The following is a 23326-nucleotide window of genomic DNA, read 5'->3' on the forward strand; positions in this document are numbered from 1 at the left end:
GCACACTGGACAGGAATATACTGTACAAAACACATGAACCACTTGGAAGATACTTTATGGTGCTCTTTTGAGCTTGGCATTATAAATCAACGTCCACTTACGTATAGAAAACAGCTGCTCGGACATTCCACTTGCATTTCCTATTGTGTTTCACTGAAATCAGAAATTAATATAAGGTTAAAATGACGTCAATATGTGACGTGCTTAATTCATTTAGGCATAAAATATTCCTTTAAACATCAAGCACCAATTGTGAGAAAAACAATAGCTATAGCCAATAAAGTTTTACATCAAGAGTTGACAAAACAGGAATAATGCGAACAAGCCGTGCTGACTAAAATGGCGCTGTTATTAATAATTACATCTAACCGGAGAACATTACATAGCACAAAACAACAGCAGACATATTGCATTAAAGGAGCAGCATCCAGTGCCCCCAAGACGTTTCCATTCTTAACATTTTATTACCACTTGTTTATCACAGGATTACGTGCCTCTGTGAAAATCCATAGCAGGTTATTGCGAACACCTGGGATTTAATCAACTTCAGTTGAAGCAATTTCCCTTTTTGCATTCAGCCATTAGAGAGTAACTGGGTAAATGATGTGTTACCATGGAGGAAACGTAAACAAAGTTACAGCGTTCCTTTAAAAGGGAAAATGACTGCAGACTAATGAACAACAGCGTATTAATCGCCAAACATTTTGTTAAACTAGTTCCTAATTTACGTTCATTCCTGCCTGAGTGAAGCAGACCAAAAATGAGCCTAAAAATGTCTAGATGACTAGATCATGGCAGCTTGATAATCTGTGGTCCCCGAAGCGGTTAAATTTTATTAATATTTAATTGTTTTGGGGGCGTGTCTGAATCACCATCATGATGACTTAAGTACAGGATTTAGTCAAACTCTACTCGTCACTTTGATGGAAAGTTTGCCGAAAGAATAAAAAGCTTGTTACTCCGAAAATGGTTCATCAAATCGACGGCAGTTTAGCCTTTTATAGCAGAAATCTGACAGCATATTGGCGTCGCTCAACTTTGGCAGGCCCATCAAAACAGTCGATCGGGTTTCGCTCTTAACTGACATTGACATGACATACATGATTTATCTGAATTGTGACAGTCCTGCAAGGAGTGCAGACATTTCCTCTGACAGCTAAATTACAACGTGGCAAGTCGGGCTGAATGTGTCTCATCTGCCGCTTCTCTCTCTCACACAGCCCTGAAATAACAGCCAGCAGTGCTCCTCGTTATCGAGTGAAAATGGTGCTATTTTCTGTGGAGTCCATAAAATCACTGTGATAGAAAGTCAGACATAAGTTATAGAAAGCAAAGGTGAGATAAAACAAGTTGGTGGGATAAAAATGTGCTGCATCATTTTTGGCACATAAACCGCTAATTATAGTGCTTGCAAGGCAGCACTATAATGATATATAGGGTTTGTTCTGAACCCCTCACTTTACGCATTAAACCTTTTTCAATTCAGCCCAAACTGCTTGACTTACTGCATTCAAACTTTTTGTAGATAATTTAATTTTCAGGTTTTCTATCCATTTTTTGTTTTTCATAAACTGTATTTTTGAAGAAATTTAATATTAAAGGTGCCGAAGAACGTGTTTTCAAAAGATGTAATATAAGTCTAAGGTGTCCCCTGAATGTGTCTGTGAAGTTTCAGCTCAAAATACCCTATAGATTTTTTTAATTAATTTTTTTAACTGCCTATTTTGGGGCATCATTAAATATGAGCCGATTTAGGCTGCGGCCCCTTTAATTGCTCGTGCTTACCGTCCCTGGAGCTTTCGCTTGCCTTGAACAGCATAAATAAAAGTTTACACAGCTAATATAACCCTCAAAATTGATCTTTACAAAGTGTTCGTCATGCAACATGTCTAATCGTGTAAGTATAGTATTTATGTGGATGTTTACATTTGATTCTTAATGAGTTTGATAGTGCTCCGTGGCTAAAACTAACATTACACACTGTTGGAGAGATTTATAAAGAATGAAGTTGTGTTTATGAATTATACAGACTGCAAGTGTTTAAAAATGAAAATAGCGACGTCTCTCTCGTCTCCGTGAATACAGTAAGAAACGATGGTAACTTTAACCACATTTAACAGTACATTAGCAACATGCTAACGAAACATTTAGAAAGACAATTTACAAATATCACTAAAAATATCATGTTATCATGGATCATGTCAGTTATTATTGCTCCATCTGCCATTTTTTGCTATTGTCCTTGCTTGCTTACCTAGTCTGATGATTCAGCTGTGCACAGATCCAGACATTAATACTGCCTTCCCTTGTCTAATGTCTTAAACATGAGCTGGCATATGCAAATATTTGGGTCATACATATTAATGATCCCGACTGTTACGTAACAGTCGGTGTTATGTTGAGATTCGCCTGTTCTTCTGAGGTCTTTTAAACAAATGAGATTTATATAAGGAGGAGGAAACAATTGACCCTTCGCAAAGACCCGCCCCCCTTAGTTACTTTTGCTTTGTCCAACAAGCCGTGGCACTGTCACACCACACGCAGTGAAAAATACATCGCGGAGCAAAGAGGACACTGACAACACGTCGACAGAAAAGACAAAGTGGGATACTTATGATCTTAAACAAAGTCCCAGCTTTCAAACTGTGTAGTTTTTTAAAGAAATTCAAACAATAAAAACCGTTTTGTGGCTCTTTAATATGTCGTGACAGATTGCTGTAGCGCCTCAGCTCAAGAGGCTCGTAAACTGATCATCTCTTCCAACTAGTTCATGTATAGCATCAAATAAACATGAATGAACATGAGAAGGAATGTTGTTTCAAATGCGGAAAGACGTCAATATACACAATTTTTCAAGTTTAACTCCGCCGAGGTTAATCTTCTACCTACTGGCTTTGTCGTACAAAATGGCAGATTCGGCGTTCTGATTGGTTAGATCGCTTGTCAATCAAACTCCCTGCGAAGAGTCAATGGTGTTTGAGGCTCACTGTATGTCATTTCCATGTACTGAACACTTGTTATTCAACTATGCCAAGGTAAATTCAATTTTTCATTCGATGGCACCTTTAAAGTTTGAAAATCTCCAACTGACTCCAGTAATGTTTTCATACACAATTTATCTTGAATCTTATCCTTTGACAACGTTCTGACAGATTCAGAAAGACACAGGCCTACAGTGTGACTGAATGTTGCTACAACAACTGTCTAATGAAGAACCAACAGAGTGCAAGTCTGCAACAGTCGGGTTCCGGAAGTAAAAACTTGTTAATCGATGGTATTTGTTTCCGTTGAAGCCATCAGCCTGCATTATTTATATTAAACGGTTAGTTCCTGTCCTTGATTCTGATTGGTCAATAGCTGTGTTTTATTCACGATAAAACACGGCTATGACCGCTTCACCCAACGGTTCTGTGTATCACGAGGCTAGTGCTATATCGTGAATAAGTCACGGCTGAAGGGTTGTGCCTAAAAAAAAATACAGTACTTAGTATTTTTGTCTGATTTTCAAATACTTTTTAGCTTGTTATGATTCACTTCGTAGCTGGTTGGCTTGGTTCATGGCTTATAACGCTTTAACAAAAACTTTATTTAAATCCCCATGAGAGAAATGAATGGAAAAAATACTTACCAGAACCAACGGCGCTAAAAAAGGGGGCAGGCACTAATGCATTCTATAGGAGCATATAATGAAAGTGATCATTTAAGATGATGGATGACAAAACCTCCTTATCATTCTCTTTAAAGGGTTAGTTCACAAAAATGAAAATTCTGTCATTTATTACTCACCCTCATGGCGTTCCACACCCGTAAGACCTTCGTTAATCTTCGGAACACAAATTAAGATATTTTTGTTGAAATCTGATGGCTCGGACTGCTATTCCTTTCCTTCAAGTCAACATGAAATCAAAATTGCCCCTATTTTCTTGGTCTTCTTGTGCACAACTCAATGGTGAATTTTATTCCAAGAAACAAAAAATGTCTTTGTAATCTTTCATCAAAATGTAATTACTTGCTTCCCCTCTAAAATGACTTTCCTTGACATCATAAATCCCTCTTACTTTTCACTGACCCCTCCAACCGCCTCCATTTTGTTATGCAACACCCGTTTATCAAAATCTAATCGATTTCCAATGGATAAATTCAATGGTACATTTTTGCTCTCATATCCTGTTTGAACTGGAAATATGTTAGATTATGAAAGTAAAATGGGTTGCGAATGTCATGTCATGTTGACTTTAATGGCTTCTCTCCATTACCTGGAACACACAAAAAATAAGATGGATTTGCTTATGAAATGCTTATGAAGAAGATGATGACCAAATTTTGGAGGGAACCAAAGGTTAAAAGGCTAAAACTTGGTGAATGAAAAAAAACTATTAATCTGAATATTTGGAGTGACACTTTCCCTTCAGTAACTGAATATTTACTACCATTCAAAAGTTTGGGGTCGGTATGATTTTTTTTAATGTTACTGAGGGAACTCTCATATGCTTGATATAAAATTCTGTCATTTATTACTCACCCTCATGTCATTCCACACCCGTAAGACCTTCGTTAATCTTTGGAACACAAATTAAGATATTTTTGTTGAAATCTGATGGCTCAGTGAGGCCTCCATAGCCAGCAATGACATTTCCTCTCTCAAGATCCATAAAGGTACTAAAAACATATTTAAATCAGTTCATGTGAGTACAGTGGTTCAATATTAATATTATAAAGCGACGAGAATATTTTTGGTGCGCCAAAAAAATAAAAAATAAATAAAGATAACGACTTATTTAGTGATGGCCGATTTCAAAACACTGCTTCAGGAAGATTCGGAGCATAAATGAATCAGTGTGTCGAATCATGATTCAGATCATGTGTCAAACTACCAACGACTGAAATCACGTGACTTTGGTGCTCCGAACAGCAGATTCGACACACTGATTCATCTGTGCTCTGATGCTTCCTGAAGCAGTGTTTTGAAATCAGACATCACTAAATAAGTAGTTATTTTGTTTTTTCAGTGAGAAAACATAGCAGAAGCAATGATTGCAGCATCTGTATTGATGGTAAATTTGTTGAAATTATTATTATTTTTTAATTACAACAAATCTAGCTAAGTTGCACGTACAAAATATTACAGAATTTTGATATAATACATAAAGATTATGATATAATCCAATTATGATATAAAACAAAGATTCATAGCACCTACTTTAAAAAAATCAAAATAAAAAAACATTTTATGAGGTGGCAATTTTAGTAATAATTCGTACAATGTGACTTAAATGTACCATTTAAAAAAAAAAAAAAAATGAAGGTCAACCCTCAAGCATAACTGTCAGTGGGGTGTAAACAGATCATATGAAAATAAATAAATGTGATTGTACGAATTCATATAAATTAGCCACCAAATTGGCAAAACGTAAAATTGTTACGAACTGCCACGATATTGACACGAACACACCTAATGCACATTCTTTATTCATCACTTTGTAAAGTCAAAAAATCATGCAGTATTTTTTTTTTTTTTTTGGCCATCTTGCTCCAACCAAAGTGATTTGAACACACCTGACATCATAATAATGAATTCCAGACTCGTAAATACAAACTTCCCAGGAGGACTCGAACTCACAAGAAGACAGAAAAAGCATGAAATACGCACCTGATGCACTTATGACTTGTCTGGAAGTAAAACAAAGAGAAAGAATAATGCCATGTGAGTTCATTTAATTACAATCATAATCACTTGAACGCACATCACATCATGGCTGTGTCAATGGCAAAGCATCTCTGATGCGGTATTTTACCTACACAGAACCAAAACCTAAAATATAAGTTTAGCTAAAACAATTTTTTTCAGCTTTGCATGCACTGCTATTTCCTTCAGGAAATGAAAGTCAAGTTACACATGAAATGGAAGCTCAAATTTGTTAATGTAGGTCTCACATTCACAGGATTTAATAACACACTTTGGCCTACAAGAGAAATTAATTAGGTATTACTATTATTAAAATGGTTAAAATCAGTTTTGTTTATTCCCAAGTTTTTCCACATTCTTCGGCTCATGCAACAGGGCTAAATTATTCAAGGCACAGCTCAAAACGGTGTCGTGCTGCGAGGGTTTAAGGTTCCATTGTCCATTGCTGAAGGGGGCTGGGAGGGATGTTCTCCACCTCCTATCATATTCCAGAGAGGCTGCTGGGCTGAAACAAGAGAGCTTGAAGAGGGTGGGGATCAAGGGACCAGAGGCCCCAGGGACCGAGAGACACTACACAAACTCTCACACCACAACTGAACCTGACAGAGATGCCATGCTCAGACTGCTATTCCTTTCCTTCAAGTCAACATGAAATCAAAATTGCCCCTATTTTCTTGGTCTTCTTGTACACAACTCAATGGTGAATTTTATTCTAAGAAACAAAAAATATCTTTCATCAAAATGTAATTACTTGCTTCCCCTCTAAAATGACTTTCCTTGACATCATAAATCCCTCTTACTTTTCACTGACCCCTCCAACCGCCTTCATTTTGTTATGCAACACCCGTTTATCATGATCTAATTTCCAATGGATAAATTCAATGGTACATTTTTGCTCTCATATCCTGTTTGAACTGGAAATATGTTAGATTATGAAAGTAAAATGGGTTACGAATGTCATGTCATGTTGACTTTAATGGCTTCTTTCCATTACCTGGCACACACAAAAAATAAGATGGTTTTGCTTATAAAATGCTTTTGAAGAAGATGATGACCAAATTTTGGAGGGAACCAAAGGTTAAAAGGCTAAAACTTGGTCAATGAAAAAAACTTTTAAGCTCAAAACTATTAATCTGAATATTTGAGTGACACTTTCCCTATTTACTACCATTCAAAAGTTTGGGGTCTGTATGATTTTTTTTAATGTTATTGAGGGAACTCTCATATGCTTGATAAGGCAGCATTTATTTGATCAAAAACAGTGTTGAAAACAATTGTGCTGCTTCATAATTTAAGACATTTTTCAAGATTATTTGATGAATAGAAAGTTTAATAGAACAGCCATTTTTTGTAACATTCTAAACGTCTTTACGGTCACTTTTGATCAATTTAATGCATCATTGCTGAATAAAATGATTTTTTTGTTTGTTTGTTTTTAACAAAACCCTACAGGTCCTCTATTTGAAAATATTGATGTTCAGAGGTTGCTCTCCGTGTATTTTTCAGCTACGTCTCAGTGAAGTATCAACTTTGTTGCCAGTGGTGGGGGTAACGCATTACAAGTAATGCGAGTTATGTAATCAGATTACTTTTCCAAGTAACTAGTAAAGTAATGGATTACTTTTAGATTTACAACAAAATATCTAAGTTACTTTTTCAAATAATGCAAGTTACTTTGTTTTTCCATTTAAAGACGGATACCTCTCTTGTCTCCATGTTGAGAGAAGTTGGGAGTAAGTGCATAGAAATAAAATAGACAATTGTTGACATATGATCATACTTACACTAAGATCTTAGAACTTTATTGTAGACTTTGGTATCCTGGCAAATCTGAGCACATTTTGTGACATTGTTAAGATCTTTTCTCCACAGGAGACACATGAGATTTCTACTCTTTTTCTCGGGAGAAACAACTGAGATACAGGAGACTTCAGCAAAAGTCTTCATTTACTTTCCACCTTCATCTCACTGCTGTTTGGGAGAAACAATGGCGATATTAGAGAGATTTCATTTGTGATTTTTCTTTTCAATGGGCCCTCATATGCCAGTTAACAGAGAATTTAATCTTTTGCAATCATTTGTGCTGCATTAGAGTACCTGAGAGATGTTCGTTCCTTTCCTGCAGATTTTTCTGGAAATTAGAGGTGAATATTTGCAACACCTCAGGTATTTAACATTCCATGCCGCATTAAACACCGCAGTACAACTCCATAAAATCTGAACAAGGAGCAAATGTTAATCTATTTGAGTCACACTTTTTTGAATTTGCTAATTAACACAAAATGATCCTATTTACATATTTAGCGCCAGAGCGAGAAATCTCCTCAGCTCAGAGTCTTGCATATGATTAAACCAGAGCACTTTGTCAGCGTTAATGACATCCTTTTGTCATGAAGGGTCATTCTGATGGAACCTCAGAAGACAGAAGAAGCTAATGACCAAATAAATGGAATATTTCTTCTACGTCTAGAGACAAAAAACTCCATCCAGCATATTATTTCTGTCTAAAAAAGGACAGCTAAAAGGCTTATATAATATCCATATTAATTAGCAATGTCTTTCCTGGTGCAAAGATGACAATTAACAGTTGTCATTTTGGAAAACTGTTTTTATTGCTCCTAGACTGAAAAATGTCAGTTATGGTTGTTTTGTAATGGCAGTACAGATTTTACTTATAATGTTGTAATAATTCATTTTTATGACCAATTTACACCATGGTTTGATAAGCGTTCCCATAGTTGTTTAATGGATTCCAGATATTATATTAACTTTGTGTGCTTGTAGCTCAGTGGGTTGACCCAGCTCTGTGACATGAAAATGGATGACTGAACTTCAAATAATCCAAGTGGACTGGGTTAAACTTTGGGTAAAACTATTTAACGATATGCTGTAAATGTGCATTTCTCTTGTCTGAGGGCAAGTGGTGCGCAACATCAAACATCTCTCCATCCTCTGAAGTGCTCTTTTTCACTACAATTGTGCCAGTATTTTCCGTGCAACAAGGCAAACATAGTCAAGCTGTTACAGAACCCTGCGTGTATAAATAGCCCTTTTATCACATGCTTGTGTCTGTTGCTAAGTGAAATCCAAGTCGAAAAATTGAACATCAGCTTAGCTTGAATAATTTGATACACTACCATTTCTCCAACTTGGCAAGATCAATTTTCTCTAAATCAAATCACTGTAATTACAAAGAGAAAAGTCTGCAATTGCAACCTTGCAGCTTCAGCAAAATAAATAAATAAAAGTGTCTATTTCAACCGCTGTAAAACCCATTTAAGAATTCAAAGGATATACAAATAGAACCCAGTGCAATCTGATCAATCGATGTGAGGAATAATGGCCATCAACTACAAATGCGTTTGTGTTTATCATCAGATAAATCATGATGGAAAAGAGCGTCACGCTTTATTTTGATAGTCCACTTCAGACGTTCTACAAACTATAAGTAACTTTGCAACTACATGTCAAATAATTCTCATTAGAGTAGACTGTTAAGTTAGGGTTAGTAGAATAAGTTGACACTCACAAAGTTACTTTTAATCAGTAGAACTATAAAATGAGGACCATTAAAATAAAGTGTTAGCAGATGCAGACAGTCTACTGTACTAATATTGACTGGTAGTTGATATGTAATTGCAAAGTTACTTTTAGTTAGTAAAGTGGACTATCAAAATAAAGTGTTACAGAAAAGAGTAAGGAGCGGTTTGTGCTACATGGATGGGAAAGTTTAAAATCTTGCGAAAGGTTTATATCATAAGACTTAGTTATTTATTTTAAAAAAAGACTAAAAAAAAAAGGATTAGTTCACTTTCAAAATACTTTTTCCTGATAATTTACTCACCCCCATGTCATCCAAGATGTCTTTCTTTCTTCAGTCGAAAAGAAATTAAGGTTTTTGATGAAAACATTCCAGGATTATTCTCCTTACAGTGGACTTCAATGGGCACCAAACGGTTGAAGGTCAAAATGACAGTTTCAGTGCAGCTTCAAAAGGCTTTAAACGATCCCAGACGAGGAATAAGGGTCTTATCTAGTGAAACGATCTGTCATTTTCGAAAAAAAATGTAAATGTATATGCTTTATAAACACACGTGCTTCCGCTTTCCATATTCTTCAAAAAGCTATGGAACGAACGCAGCGGCAGTTCTGTTTTTTTTTTTTTTTTCGGAATTAGAATAGGGAATGCGTACTATAAGTGCGGTTTTGGCGGAAGCATGTGCAAGGCGATCATTTGTGTTTATAAAGCATATACAGTTGTATTTTTTTCAAAAATGACCGATCGTTTCGCTAGATAAGACCCTTATTCCTCGTCTGGTATCGTTTAAAGCTCTTTGAAGCTGCACTGAAACTGTAATTTTGACCTTCAACCGTTTGGAGGCCATTGAAGTCCACTATAAGGAGAATAATCCTGGAATATTTTCATCAAAAACCTTAATTTCTTTTCGACTGAAGAAAGATAGATCTTGGATGACATGGGGGTGAGTAAATTATCAGGAATTTTTTTTTGAAAGTGAACTAATCCTTTAAGGGATAGTTCACCCATAAATGAAAATTCTGTCATCATTTACTCCCCCTCAAGTTGTTTCAAACCTGTATAAATTTCTTTGTAAATTCAAAAATTTTGTCTTTCTAAATTTCTAAACAAAAGAAGATATTTGGAAGAATGTTTATAACCAAGCAGATCAGTATTTTTTTCCTACTATGTTAGTCAAAGGGGGGCGAATATACAAGAATATACAAATATTCTTAAATATCTTCTTTTGTGTTCAGCAGAACAAAGAAATTCATGCAGGTTTGGAACATCTTGAGGGGGAGTAAATGATGACAGAATTTTCATTTTTTGGTGAACTATCCCTTTATGACTGCATATTATCTATGAATATGGGTATGTTTTTTCTTTGTTTTGTTTTAGCAGTTTTTCAAGCAGATTTAAAGAATAGTTCTCAAAAATAGTTACTCACCCACGTCGCTAAATTGAATGTTTTTGTTCCGTTAAACAACAGAAAAAGAGGACATTTTAAAAATCGCACAGCTCTTTTCCATAGTGACTGCAAATGTCAAGCTAAAAAATGCATAAAACACTATAAAATATTGTCAAAATAGCAAAAGACTTAAACTGTCACTGATAATTTCAGATTTCTGCATTTTTGTTACCTTTCAGATTCAAAATAATCGTGTCAGGTTTGATGTCATTAGCTATGTTTCCATCCAAAATTGCAAATTTAACTTATGCGCAAAACTAGAATATTGCATAAAACGTTTGCGAATATAGCACTGTTTCCATTCCATGTGTTCAAGAGAACAAAATCTTCACTTCCTGGGAAATTGGCACAAAATATCTGTAATAAAAATGGAAGTGGCTGCAATCAGGGAAGCCACTGTGGCTCTTTTTTCCTCCATCATAAATGAATTGTGTCTAAGAGTGCACAGACGAAACGCAATAAACATGTTTGGGTGGTGTTGGGGAATGCAATCGTGTGGCACAGTTCTGGGAGGGAATTAAACCAAATCACTTTGATGACAGACTTTGGCTCAGGCAATTCAGAATGATCAAACCAACATTTGAGATGCTATGCAAAGAAATTGCTCCGCTGGTTACTCTAGTTATCCAATCACATCCACTGTTGAGGCAAGTTTTTTGTTGTGCATCGAAGGATTTATTCAGTAAATGTGTTTCCATTGTAGTTAATGTAAATTTTCAAATACTGTAGTGTGTGTGTGTGTGAGTGTGTTATTTCTTATCGGATAAAAATGTATCTGCCTCATTTGAGAGCATACGTTTTTTTATGCACATTTTTAGAATCTATGTGCATCTTGGCATTTCCATCCGGCATTTTTTTTAATGCGATATACCAAAATGTGCATAAAAATAGGTGGATGGAAATGTATCTATTGAAACCAAAAACACCATATGTCGCATGTCTTGTAGCATGTTAGTTTGAATATATGGAATGGATAATGAGATTTGAAAGCTGGGAAGATTTTCAGTAAATTACTTAAATTTCATCTGTTCCCCACACAAATCTATTGTATGGCTTCAAAAGACTAGGAATATAGTGCATAGTCATATGGACTACTTATTTTGGTATATTTAGAAAAGAATTTACCCAGTGAAGTGGGGTGGTTTAAAGTTTCACCACCTGGAGATGCATTGTGGAGCCAGTCATACCTGTGAAAAAAAAAAAAGCTCAAAGATCAAACCTTAAAAAGAAGGAGGGGAGGTGCAAGTACAGATGGGTGATACAAGTATGCACACCAAAACTAAAGCCAGGCTTTTCGATTTTGAGTTGATTAGAACTAGCCAAAAATAGCTGCTAGGAGGTTAAACCATGCATGGACACAGAATAAGATTAATACGGCAATGGAAATAAACTCTATATAATGCTGTTTCATGTTTTTACACAATAGAACTCGGGGTCATGAACTATCTGAAGGATTTAAACACAAGTGAAAATCTATTTATCTAGTTATCCTGTATATAGCGTGTTAGTTTTATGAAATGTCACGGTGTAGATTAATAACGGTGGATGTAGAAATGTAGTACAAAGCCAACAGCGTGCCAACATGAACCTTCAGGAAAAAAAGAAAAGAAAAACACTTGCTAAATTACAGAGCTATTTGCACTCAGGCATACCCCTGAAGTTCAGATGATTACTCACTATTGGTTTGAAAGCTGAATCAATATAAAGCAACCTAAAGAGGTTTCTCATCAGCACATAAAGGTTACAGCTATTTTTCTCGAAAAACAAGAAATCATTCAGGGTGCGATATCCCGCCAGCAATCGTTCATATTGGTAGATTAACCTTTTCAAAAATAGAGTGCACATAATTCCAGAGCAAACACAACAGTGACAATTGCTTTCATCCATGGGGTTTTCCCCAGACTGTCCTCCAGAAAAAATGACCCTATAGTTCGTTTTTCAAGCACCTTATTACGACCTATATTTACGTTTTAAAGTCATGCGTGTGGACTTTTTACACCATTTGTCCTATTTCCATTTAGCAAAACTAATTTTTTATTAACAACTACAGCCACCCCACCCCTAAACCTACCCTTAGGTGATTTATAGAGCATGTACACTTTATGAGCATAGGCGTTCCCTGGGATCGAACCCACGATCGCATGATCACATGATTGCATATTGTTGTATAATGCAATGCTCTGCCAGTTGAGCTACACGAAACCCGAAATATGATAAAAGATAAAAGGGAACAATGCATTAAAATGAAAGTGTCCTGTTGTCCACAGAGGCACAACTTTAGTAAATGCTCTTATGGGTCGTATTTCAGGGAAGTGACAAACGACCTATATAGGCTTATTGGTTGGAGAACATGTTGGTTTTCCCTCTGAAGATTCAAAACAGGAATGTTTTTAGGATGTCGCTAATTAAATTATTTAGAGCTGCAATCTTGCTCAATAAATCAGAAATAGTCTCACCAGCCAGACTTTTTGTCTACTGGCATAATGGTCAGAGTATACTTTAGTTTATTCAGAATCAAATGTAAACATCCAAATAAATACCATACTTACGCGATTAGACATGCTGCATGAGGAACACTTTGTAAAGATCCATTTTGAGGGTTATATTAGCTGTATGAACTTTGTTTATGCTGTTCAAGGCAAGCGCGAGCTCCGGGGGCGGGGAGCACGAGAATTTAAAGGGGCCGCAGCCTGAATCGGCACATATTTCATGATGCCCCAAAATACGCAGTTAAAAAAATGAATAAAAAAAAAATCTATGGGGTATTTTGAGCTGAAACTTCACAGACACATTCAGGGGACACCTTAGACTTATATTACATATTTTGAAAACACGTTCTACGGCACCTTTAAAGCGCAGTGTTCCATTCTACAAATAGCAATGGAGAAATTAGAGAAAACAATGTATTGATTTGGGGCTAAAGCTTCTTGCCATCCATATATAATAAATACATTAAATTTCAGAGATATATCTGAGAACAGTGTAATAGAATGCTGCAGGGATGACGTCAAAACCCGGAACACTAGTTTGCCACTAGCTCAAGGTTTTTATAAAAAAAAAAAAAGTTTCCGTTTATGAGTACAATACGGTCTGTGGTAAACAAAACTCGGCGATACTTGGTCGTTTTGTTCTACAACTTAACTTACACATATCAAAAATGTGAATTATGAAGCTGTTTTGTTATTTAAAAAAGCGCATGTTTCTAATAAGTAAATCGATAAAAATGTTTAGGGTGTGAGTGTGAGCAAAACGTCCAAGTATCGTCAAGTATTGTTAGACCTTATTTTACTCAAATTGAAAAACCTCATTATTAAAACCCATAGGAAAATCATGAGGGAAGCACTGGTGGATTAGTCCTCTGGGTTTTGACGTCATCCCTGCAGAACTCTATATACAGTTGTACTCTAGGAATTTGCAAACTTTAAAAGACAAGCCTGACCACTTGTGGTTCTTGCACAGATACTTTTTTATACTTTTATACTTTACTTTTTGTTTCGAATCAGTGGTTCAGAGAGTGTATCAAACTGCCAAAGTAACGTGAACCATTGAAATTTCTAAACACTTATGACGTAATGAAGCCTCGTTTACTGAAATCACTTGACTTTGGCATTCCGAACCATTGATTCGAAACAAAAGTTTCGTAAAGCTTGTTAAAGGTGCCCTAGTTTTTTAGAACCAGTTTTTACAAGATGTAATATAAGTCTAAGGTGTCCCCTGAATGTGTCTGTGAAGTTTCAGCTGAAAATACCCCATAGATTTTTTTTAATTAACTTTTTTTAACTACCTATTTTGGGGCATCATTAACTATGCACCGATTCAGGCTGCGGCCCCTTTAAATCATGCGCTCCCTGCCCCCCAAGCTCTCGACTATAATACAGTGCATTTACAAAGTTCACACAGCTAATATAACCCTTAAATGGATCTTTACAAGATGTTCGTCATGCATACTGCATGCATGCGTCGGATCATGTGAGTATAGTATTTATTTGGAAGTTTATATTTGATTCTGAATGAGTTTGATAGTGCTCCGTGGCTAAAGCTAACATTACACACTGTTGGAGAGATTTATAAAGAATGAAGTTGTGTTTATGAATTATACAGACTGCAAGTGTTTAAAAATGAAAATAGCGATGGCTCTTGTCTCCGTGAATACAGTAAGAAACGATAGTAACTTTAACCACATTTAACAGTACATTAGCAACATGCTAACGAAACATTTATAAAGACAATTTACAAATATCACTAAAAATATCATGTTATCATGGATCATGTCAGTTATTATCGCTCCATCTGCCATTTTTCGCTATTGTCCTTGTTTGCTTACCTAGTCTGATGATTCAGCTGTGCACAGATCCAGACGTTAATACTGGCTGCCCTTGTGTAATGCCTTGAACATGGGCTGGCATATGCAAATATTGGGGTCATACATATTAACAGTGTTGGGCACGTTACTTTAAAAAAGTAATTAGTTATAGTTACTAATTACTTCTCACAAATAGTAACGGCGTTAGTAACGGAGTTACATCATTTTAAAAGTAACTAATTACCAGGGAAAGTAACTATTGCGTTACTTTTTTTTTTTTTTTTTTTTTAATATGTCAAATAACTTGAATGCCCCCAATATTAAATTTAAGTATAAGAATAAGATATTCTTGATCCGACTCGTGACTCATGATCCGCTCTTGCTTATGAAATTTCTCTGTACTCTAATACGTGTTGGTAGCCATTAAAGAAAATGTAGTTTCATATTTATGCTTAAATAGTCCTATGTTATGTTTTAAATTCATTTACTTGATGAACAGCAGATGCATCATAAGATGCGCAATATATCGGGAGACATGGAGTGGGTCAGACATTATTTTGACCACTTCATTAAGTTCTGTTTTGTAGAAAGCCTTTCTTTAAAGTGAATTTCGTTTTGTAAAAATTGTATCTTAATTTTAATCAATGTTTCATCAACCAATTACCTGGATTTAATAAATACGAAGCAAATATAGAAGACAATATAATCATGGCAGGCGCGGACGCGATCACTGGCGCGTGAACTGGAGCGCATCTTATAGGCTAAATGAACCGAAACTCAGCGTATAGGCTGCTTGCCTCGCAGGCATGCGAAATATTTCTACAGAAAGCTTGAAATATCTAAAAACGAAAAGAAATAGGCTACTCTGATTATGTAGACTAAACCGAAAGAAATGTGCATTATCTCTCAAGGCGCGTCTACTATGAAGAGATGATGAGAGTCAGCAATGTCAACTTCATCTTCGCAGCCGAAACTGATTAAGAAAACATTACTTTATTAATAAACAATTAAAATGTCTCCTTGCTGTTTTGGTCACATTCATAATTATTACTTTTGCCGTGTTTTTATGGCAAGCTTTATGCGTGCGCTTGAGTTCTATATAGCCTATATTACATAAACGCTCATTATTATGGTTTATTCGCTCCAGTATTTAAGAAATTAAATTAATATAAATGTGATTAGTCAACTAACGGCTTAAATGAATAACTACTAGTCGACTAGATAAACTTATTTCACATATAGGTATCCTGCATGTCACAAAGGGTATTCTGGCTTGAGCTCGCGTTCCGCTCGCATGCTCACAGACACATACACACAGAGCATAGTTTATTATTATCACTTTAAAATTATATTTGTGTATGACTAACCGCAGCACACACCAGATAAAAATCTTTGCAGGTCCTATATGGCTGAGAGAGAGTCTACTCGGATGAAAACCGCTTCAGTGAGCTCAATTATAGTAACGCGGCATTTTTTTTGTCAGTAACGGTAACGGCGTTGTAACGGGAGAAAAAGTAATTCGTTTGATTACTCGTTACTGAAAAAAGTAACGGCGTTAGTAACGCCGTTATTCCCATCACTGCATATTAATGATCCCGACTGTTACGTAACAGTCAGTGTTATATTGAGATTCGCCTGTTCTTCGGAGGTCTTTTAAACAAATGAGATTTATATAAGAAGGAGGAAACAATGGTGTTTGAGACTCACTGTATGTCATTTCCATGTACTGAACTCTTGTTATTCAACTATGCCAAGGTAAATTCAACTTTTGATTCTAGGGCACCTTTACTCACAGAAAGTATTCTCGCTTTATAATATTAAGGTTGAACCACTGTAGTCACACAAACTGTTTTAAATATGTCTTTAGTAGCTTTCTGGCCATTGAAAAAGGAAATTAACTTGCTCTCAATGGAGGCCTCACGGAGCCATCGGATTTTATCAAAAAATATCTTAATTTGTGTTCCAAAGATGGTCGAAGGTCTTACGAATGTGGAACGATATGAGGGTGAGTAATTAATTATATAATTTTCATTTTTGGGTAAACTAACCCTTCAAAGTGACAGCAGCCTAATATACCTGCAGCCAAATAATGAGATCATTTTAAAAACTTCTATATGGCAGTTTTCCCCCATGGTATCAATGTCAAAATTGTGGCCAGTGAAAAGGCTGAGTGGCTAGTAACTGGAAAACCACTAGCCAAAGTGGATGGATGTATGTATCTACTTTGTCATTTATATATTGTAAATCTTTAAATATTACTAAAGCTAAAAACTAAGAACAAACACACACATACACACACACACACACACACACACACACACACACACACACACTACGGTCTTTGAAAATGTACATTATATAAATGACAATGCAAATGTAACATTTAACCATTCATTATAAATAAGTCTATTGTATTATCATCACTAAGTATGGTCCCATACACAGAGGTCTGAGCTGAACCTTGAATATCCACTGCCTGCTCTTCTCATTTAAAGTTATTTTACATGTGGTTCTGCACTGACATCAAATAAATTGTTCCGCCCTCTTGTTGCAGACACTGTCAAAGTCTATATTTCTAAACGATGAGCCTGAAAAATACTGTTGTGATGAAGCCAAGCAATTTGCAGAGCAGATCGCTCACTCACAGGATTTAGCTCTCCGGGTCATTGGCCAGAGAGCAAGAGTCAATGCCAACTGGCCGACGGAACAGAATATAATCCAAAAATAAATGAAGAAAGAGAAAACCTTAAAGGAATAGTTCACACCAAAAATAAAAATTGTAATCGTACACTCTTAGAAGAAAAGGTTCTATATAGAACCTTTAAGGTTCAGGTGCTTCATTTGCATGGGGTCCCATTATGGGATAACTTTATGGATTTTGTTTAAATTCATTTTTAATTTTAATTAAATTTTATGAATTAAACAGCTCGTAAACACACTTTATCGCTAGAAAAAACTGAAATAACTTGTTAAAATTAAAATATTATTTAAGACATTTCTCCTTATATAGAACCTTTCTGGCATAAAGGGTTCTTTAAATGAGTCAAAACCCCTAAGGTTCTGAATAGAACCCAAATAAATTTTTTTTTTTTTTTTTTTTTTTTTTTTTTTCTAAGAGTTATGCTAGTTATTTCTAGCATTACACATAGATGTTATGTTGAATTTCCAAGCTGCACTTTTCCATACAATATACAGCATTTACTTTTGTGTTTCACAGGAGAAAGATAATACACAACTGGAATGACAAGAGGGTGAGTAAATGATGACAAATTCTGGGTACATTCTCAAAATAAAAAATAATCTTCTATACATACATAATGTTGCATTTTAGTTTGCCATAAAATGGTGGAACAGGGCTGTTTTTTGTTAAGCAAGGCCAGTGTGATAATCGCACTTTTAGGTCGACGTTATCCACAATTATACTTTATGTTCATGTGTAGGTTGCCGCGAGGAAAGCTTTGAAGGTATGGTGTATTCATGAAAGAAAAAGGATTGTGAATCAACCTCATCATGGTGAGCCGAAGGAATGTTTGAATAACTGTATCTTTACAGCCTTGAATGGTGGAGTGCGCCTGCCCTTTCAAGATATCTGTAGAAGTGAGCGTCTGAGGAATACATGAATGCTGAGCAGAGACACTGATTCTGCGGTGGATGTGGTAATCAGAATGCATGCATAATTCAGGCAGTTATATGAGAGTCGGTGAACTTGGGAGAAAAAGAACGTGGGCGATGATGAACGCTAATTTAGTGCTTTTCGAGAGCACCATTCAAAAAGCATCAAGATGAAGCCAAGAAAACTTTTTTCCACTTAATTATATGGGTTATTCTTTTTATACGATATGCAGCAATTTGACACAAAAAAGCCTAAAGAAGGTGTTCTGGCATGAAAGGTATCCAAACTAAAGCTGTATTGTATGTGGATGACTACGGGGGAAACTAAGGGGTTTAAATTTGGCTGGTTCGCTGGCAGGTGCCATAACTACATCATTCTGCGACCAAAAAGCTTATTTTGCCACAGAGTTAATGTTAAAGGGTTAGTTCACCCAAAAATGAAAATTCTGTCATTTATTACTCACCCTCATGCCGTTCCACATCCGTAAGAACACAAATTAAGATATATTTGTTGAAATCCGATGGCTCCGTGAGGCCTGCATAGCCAGCAATGACATTTCCTCTCTCAAGATCCATAAAGGTACTAAAAACATATTTAAATCCGTTCATGTGAGTACAGTGGTTCAATATTAATGTTATAAAGCAACGAGAATATTTTTGGTGTGCCAAAAAAAAACAAAATAACGACTTATTTAGTGATGGCCGATTTCAAAACACTGCTTTATGAAGCATCGGAGCACAAATGAATCAGTGTATCGAATCAGCGGTTCGGAGCACCAAAGTCAAGTGATTTCAGCAGTTTGGCGGTTTGACACGCGATCCGAATCATGATTCGACACACAGATTCATAACGCTCCGAAGCTTCCTGAAGCAGTGTTTTGAAATCGCCCATCAGTCGTTATTTTGTTTTTTTGGCGCACCAAAAATATTCTCGTCGCTTTATAATATTAATATTGAACCACTGTACTCACATGAACTGATTTAAATATGTTTTTTGTACATTAATGGATCTTGAGAGAGGAAATGTCATTGCTGGCTATGAAGGCCTCACGGAGCCGTCGGATTTCAACTAAAATATTTTAATTTGTGTTCCGAAGATGAACAAAGGTCTTACGGGTGTGGAACGGCATGAGGGTGAGTAATTAATGACATTATTTTAATTTTTGGGTGAACTAACCCTTTAACTAAAAGTAAAACTATTAAAAATTGTCTTCAGTAAATAAAATAAAGCTGAAATAAAAGAAAATATAAATATTAGATGAAAAAAAAACAAAAAAAAAACAAAAAAATTGCAAAATCTACAACTGAAATAAATTAATGCTAAATAGAAATATATAAAAAAGGACAAAAGCGCATACAATACCAGTCAAAGGTTTGAAATAAATATTTTGTTTTGTTTTGTTTTTTTACTTTTTTTGAAAGACTCTCATGCTCACCAAGGCTTTATTTGAAATATTTAAAAGAACCGTTTTCATGTCCAGCTCTTTTCAGGTATAGACCTCCTCAGTCCAAGAATGTTGACATCTTGACCAAAATGATTGCAAATGTCAAGAAAAGGTATCTTTTTTCCCCAGAAAACTTACTTTGAAGGCCGCATTTTGCCCAAGCAACCCTTTCAGCTGGAAACATTCTTCTAGTATCATGTTCAGATTATTGAAGTGAAAATATTCGCCCCTCGAGTTTGGACTGCAGATTCCACGTCCCACCCCGCGCCATTCCTTTACAATAATGTTTTCATGATCTCGCATTACAAAAGGGAAGATTTCAGGCTGTTTCCAGGAAAAGGGAGTATGCCAGACATCCAACACTGCAGATAGAGGGAAAACACGCCACAGCTGAGACGTTCATAGGCTTTGGTTATCCACTCTGTTTATAAATATTCCCCTGAAATTTTTTGAAAAATGCATCCAATCCAGAGTCATTGTAATGTGAGGAGAAAAGACCCAGAAATACATGCAGAACTGCTCAGAAGTACAGTGATTATGATAGCTGTTTATTTGATATTTTTATAGCATGTGATTTCACTTTACTGAAAAATGTGTGTTCATGCATGTCAAGTGGGAACAGTCCCATTAAACAGGCAGTATAGTGGAACGCAATCGGCACTCTTTGTACAGGAAGAGAGCGATTCTCTATCCTGGAAGTATTATTGGTTTAGAGCACTTTGCAATCACAATTTCTCAGAATATGTGACACCAAGGTGCAGTTACATGCAGCAAGCATTTGAGTAAGCAACAAGAGCAAACGTTTCATCTTTCTTGTGGCACAAAGAAAGAGGAAAAACACTCACCTCGCTGCATTATTGTTGTAATTCTGCATATACCTGAGATTTGACTGCACACTCACTTGCAGAACGTTTTTATTGACCAAGGTTTCGGCACAAAGCCTTTGTCAAGGTAATTCTGCAGAAATCATTGGGTGTGTTGTCTTTTAGTTACTGTGGACAGAAGGTGTCCTAGGGGGTCATTTACAGAGCAGGGGTTTATCTGACGTCAAAGCATCCCAGGCAACATTTCTGCCACCTGGGCCCTTGCTAATAATGCCCCAGACAAATCGACCAACTCTTATGTTGCCCAGAGCAGGGCTGCGAAAACGTCACCGAAGGCTGACAGCGCAGTCCGCGGGGACCTGCTGATGACGCTCGACGAGATCTGATTTCGATTGTCTAAGATTAGACTTCGTACTCACAGGGAATGAGCGAGTCTCCATTGAATCACACTCCCAGCTCAGGGGCTGCTTTTAGGGAGAAAGCACAACAAAGAATATTAAGCGCTACAAATGTTACATGCCAATGACCACATTTTTTTTTTTTTTTTTAAAGAAATGAATACTTTTATTCAGCAAGGACTGAGATGCATTAAATTGATCAAAGTGTCAGTAAAGACATTTATAATGTTACGAGATTCAGAAAAGATTTCCATTTCAAATAAATGCTATACTTTTGAACTTTCTATTCATCAAGGAATCCTGAAAAAAAATGATAAGAAATGTTTCTTGAGCATGAAATTAGCATATTAGAATGATTTCTGAAGGATCATGTGACACTGAAGACTGGAGTAATGATGCTGAAAATTTGCTTTGCATCACAGGAATAAATTACATTTTAAAGTATATTAAAATAAAAAACAGTTATTTTAAAGTTTCACAATTGTTCTGTTTTTCCTGTATTTTTTTATCAAATAAGCATAAGAGACTTCTTTCAAAAACATTTCAAAAGTCATCAAAACATTTGAACAGTAGTGCATAATATCACTGATGGAATGATGAACTTCACACAGTTCACACAATTTTTATATTCAAAAACAGCTAGACAGAGCACAAATACAAAGTTCTGTCATGAAACTCTAGATGGTGCAGGCTTCTAGGTCCTTAAAGGGATAGTTCACCCAAAAATGAAAATTCTGTCATCATTTACTCACCCTTAAGTTCTTCCAAAACTCTATGAATTTCTTTCTTCTGCTGAACACAAAAGAAGATATTTTGAAGAATGCTGGTAACCAAACAGCTGATGGACCCCATTAGGTAACTGTTTGGTAAATGATGACAGAATTTTCATTTTTGGGTGAACTATCCCTTTAACTCAATCTGCTTGCAATCATGTCATTCTCTATAGGGCATAGCTGATTGGTTCCTCTCATATCAATAGCCAATAAGCTCACCTTCAAATACTTGGTCAGCTTTGCAGTTGCAGAATGCTTTTCAGAAACCTTTCACCTTCCCCAGCTCCACCTGTATAGATCTGCTATGGGTAATTCATGTATGCTATTTTGTACAGCAGCAGCATGTCTTACTTGCTCACAGCAGCATGTTGTGTATGTATTGGCTGTAGCACGTCCCGTACTTGCTTTGTAGCAGAAATAACCAACAGCAGCAGCGTAGCAGATCTATTCAGCCAAGACCAAAATATCAACATTTTCATATCCATAACCATGCCAAACACTCACAGAGTTGTCATGACAGAATTAGAGTTTTGTGCACCACGTATGTTAGCTTTGAGGTCATCTATATGCGAGTGAGCTCCTAATGGTAGGAATATGAATGCAAAAGTAGATATATGCATTTAAATTAAGTAGTATTTCTCATCCGGAAGAGAACGTCAAGGGAATATACAATTTTTTGTCCAATAAGATACTCTCTAGAACAGTGGTTCTCAGCAATATCACTGTTATGTAATGAGAGTTTTTAAAAGATTAACTGTTTTAAGCCATTTGAGCTATTTTGCCTACTACTGCCAAACTTATACACTAAGATTGACCGCTCTCTCTAAAATTCCTAGTCAAAAACTTTAAACACGTATTTGCAAACTCAGCATCTCAGCAACTCAGCAAATCCCAAACATTTAAAATGAGCAGACAGGCAATACCTGTAAATTTCATCGGCTAAATAACAGTGGCCTGCCTTTTAGATTCTTGTTAGCTGTTTCCAGAGTTTAGAGCTGTCACAGAGACAGGTGGGATTTCCCAGGACACTTATTTCAGTGATAGCTGACAGACAGTAGAGACATTTTAGGTAGTAAAATCCCCCCCAAAAAACAGCAAGACTTGGCACAGCAGTCAAAGATGGCCAGCACGATAAAAAATAGCACAGAAAGAAGAAGCAGACTTAAACAAATATTACTTGGTCAGTTTCTATTCTCACATAAACAAACAACAGAAATGCAACTATGCATACAGTTTTTATGTAAGGTTAATTTTGTGCCTGTTCATCTAAAAAAGAAGAATCTTAGGGGCAGTTTACATG

General features: G+C 36.0%; 2 long non-coding RNA genes across 3 annotated transcripts in view; both read right to left on the reverse strand.

Moving 5' to 3' along the window:
* The window catches only part of LOC125270690, a 9336-nt gene extending 4746 nt beyond the window's left edge, over positions 1 to 4590 (reverse strand). The window contains exons 1-2 of the long non-coding RNA XR_007185417.1: positions 3629 to 4590; positions 102 to 153 (exon numbers count right to left, since the gene is read on the reverse strand). This is a non-coding gene — a long non-coding RNA (uncharacterized LOC125270690). The remainder of the gene's footprint in view (positions 1 to 101; positions 154 to 3628) is intronic.
* The window catches only part of LOC125270689, a 34613-nt gene that overhangs the window by 6922 nt on the left and 4365 nt on the right, over positions 1 to 23326 (reverse strand). The gene's annotated exons all lie outside the window — the stretch shown is intronic.

Source organism: Megalobrama amblycephala, linkage group LG6 (genome assembly GCF_018812025.1).
Source record: "Megalobrama amblycephala isolate DHTTF-2021 linkage group LG6, ASM1881202v1, whole genome shotgun sequence".
In the NCBI taxonomy this organism is placed as follows: domain Eukaryota; kingdom Metazoa; phylum Chordata; class Actinopteri; order Cypriniformes; family Xenocyprididae; genus Megalobrama; species Megalobrama amblycephala.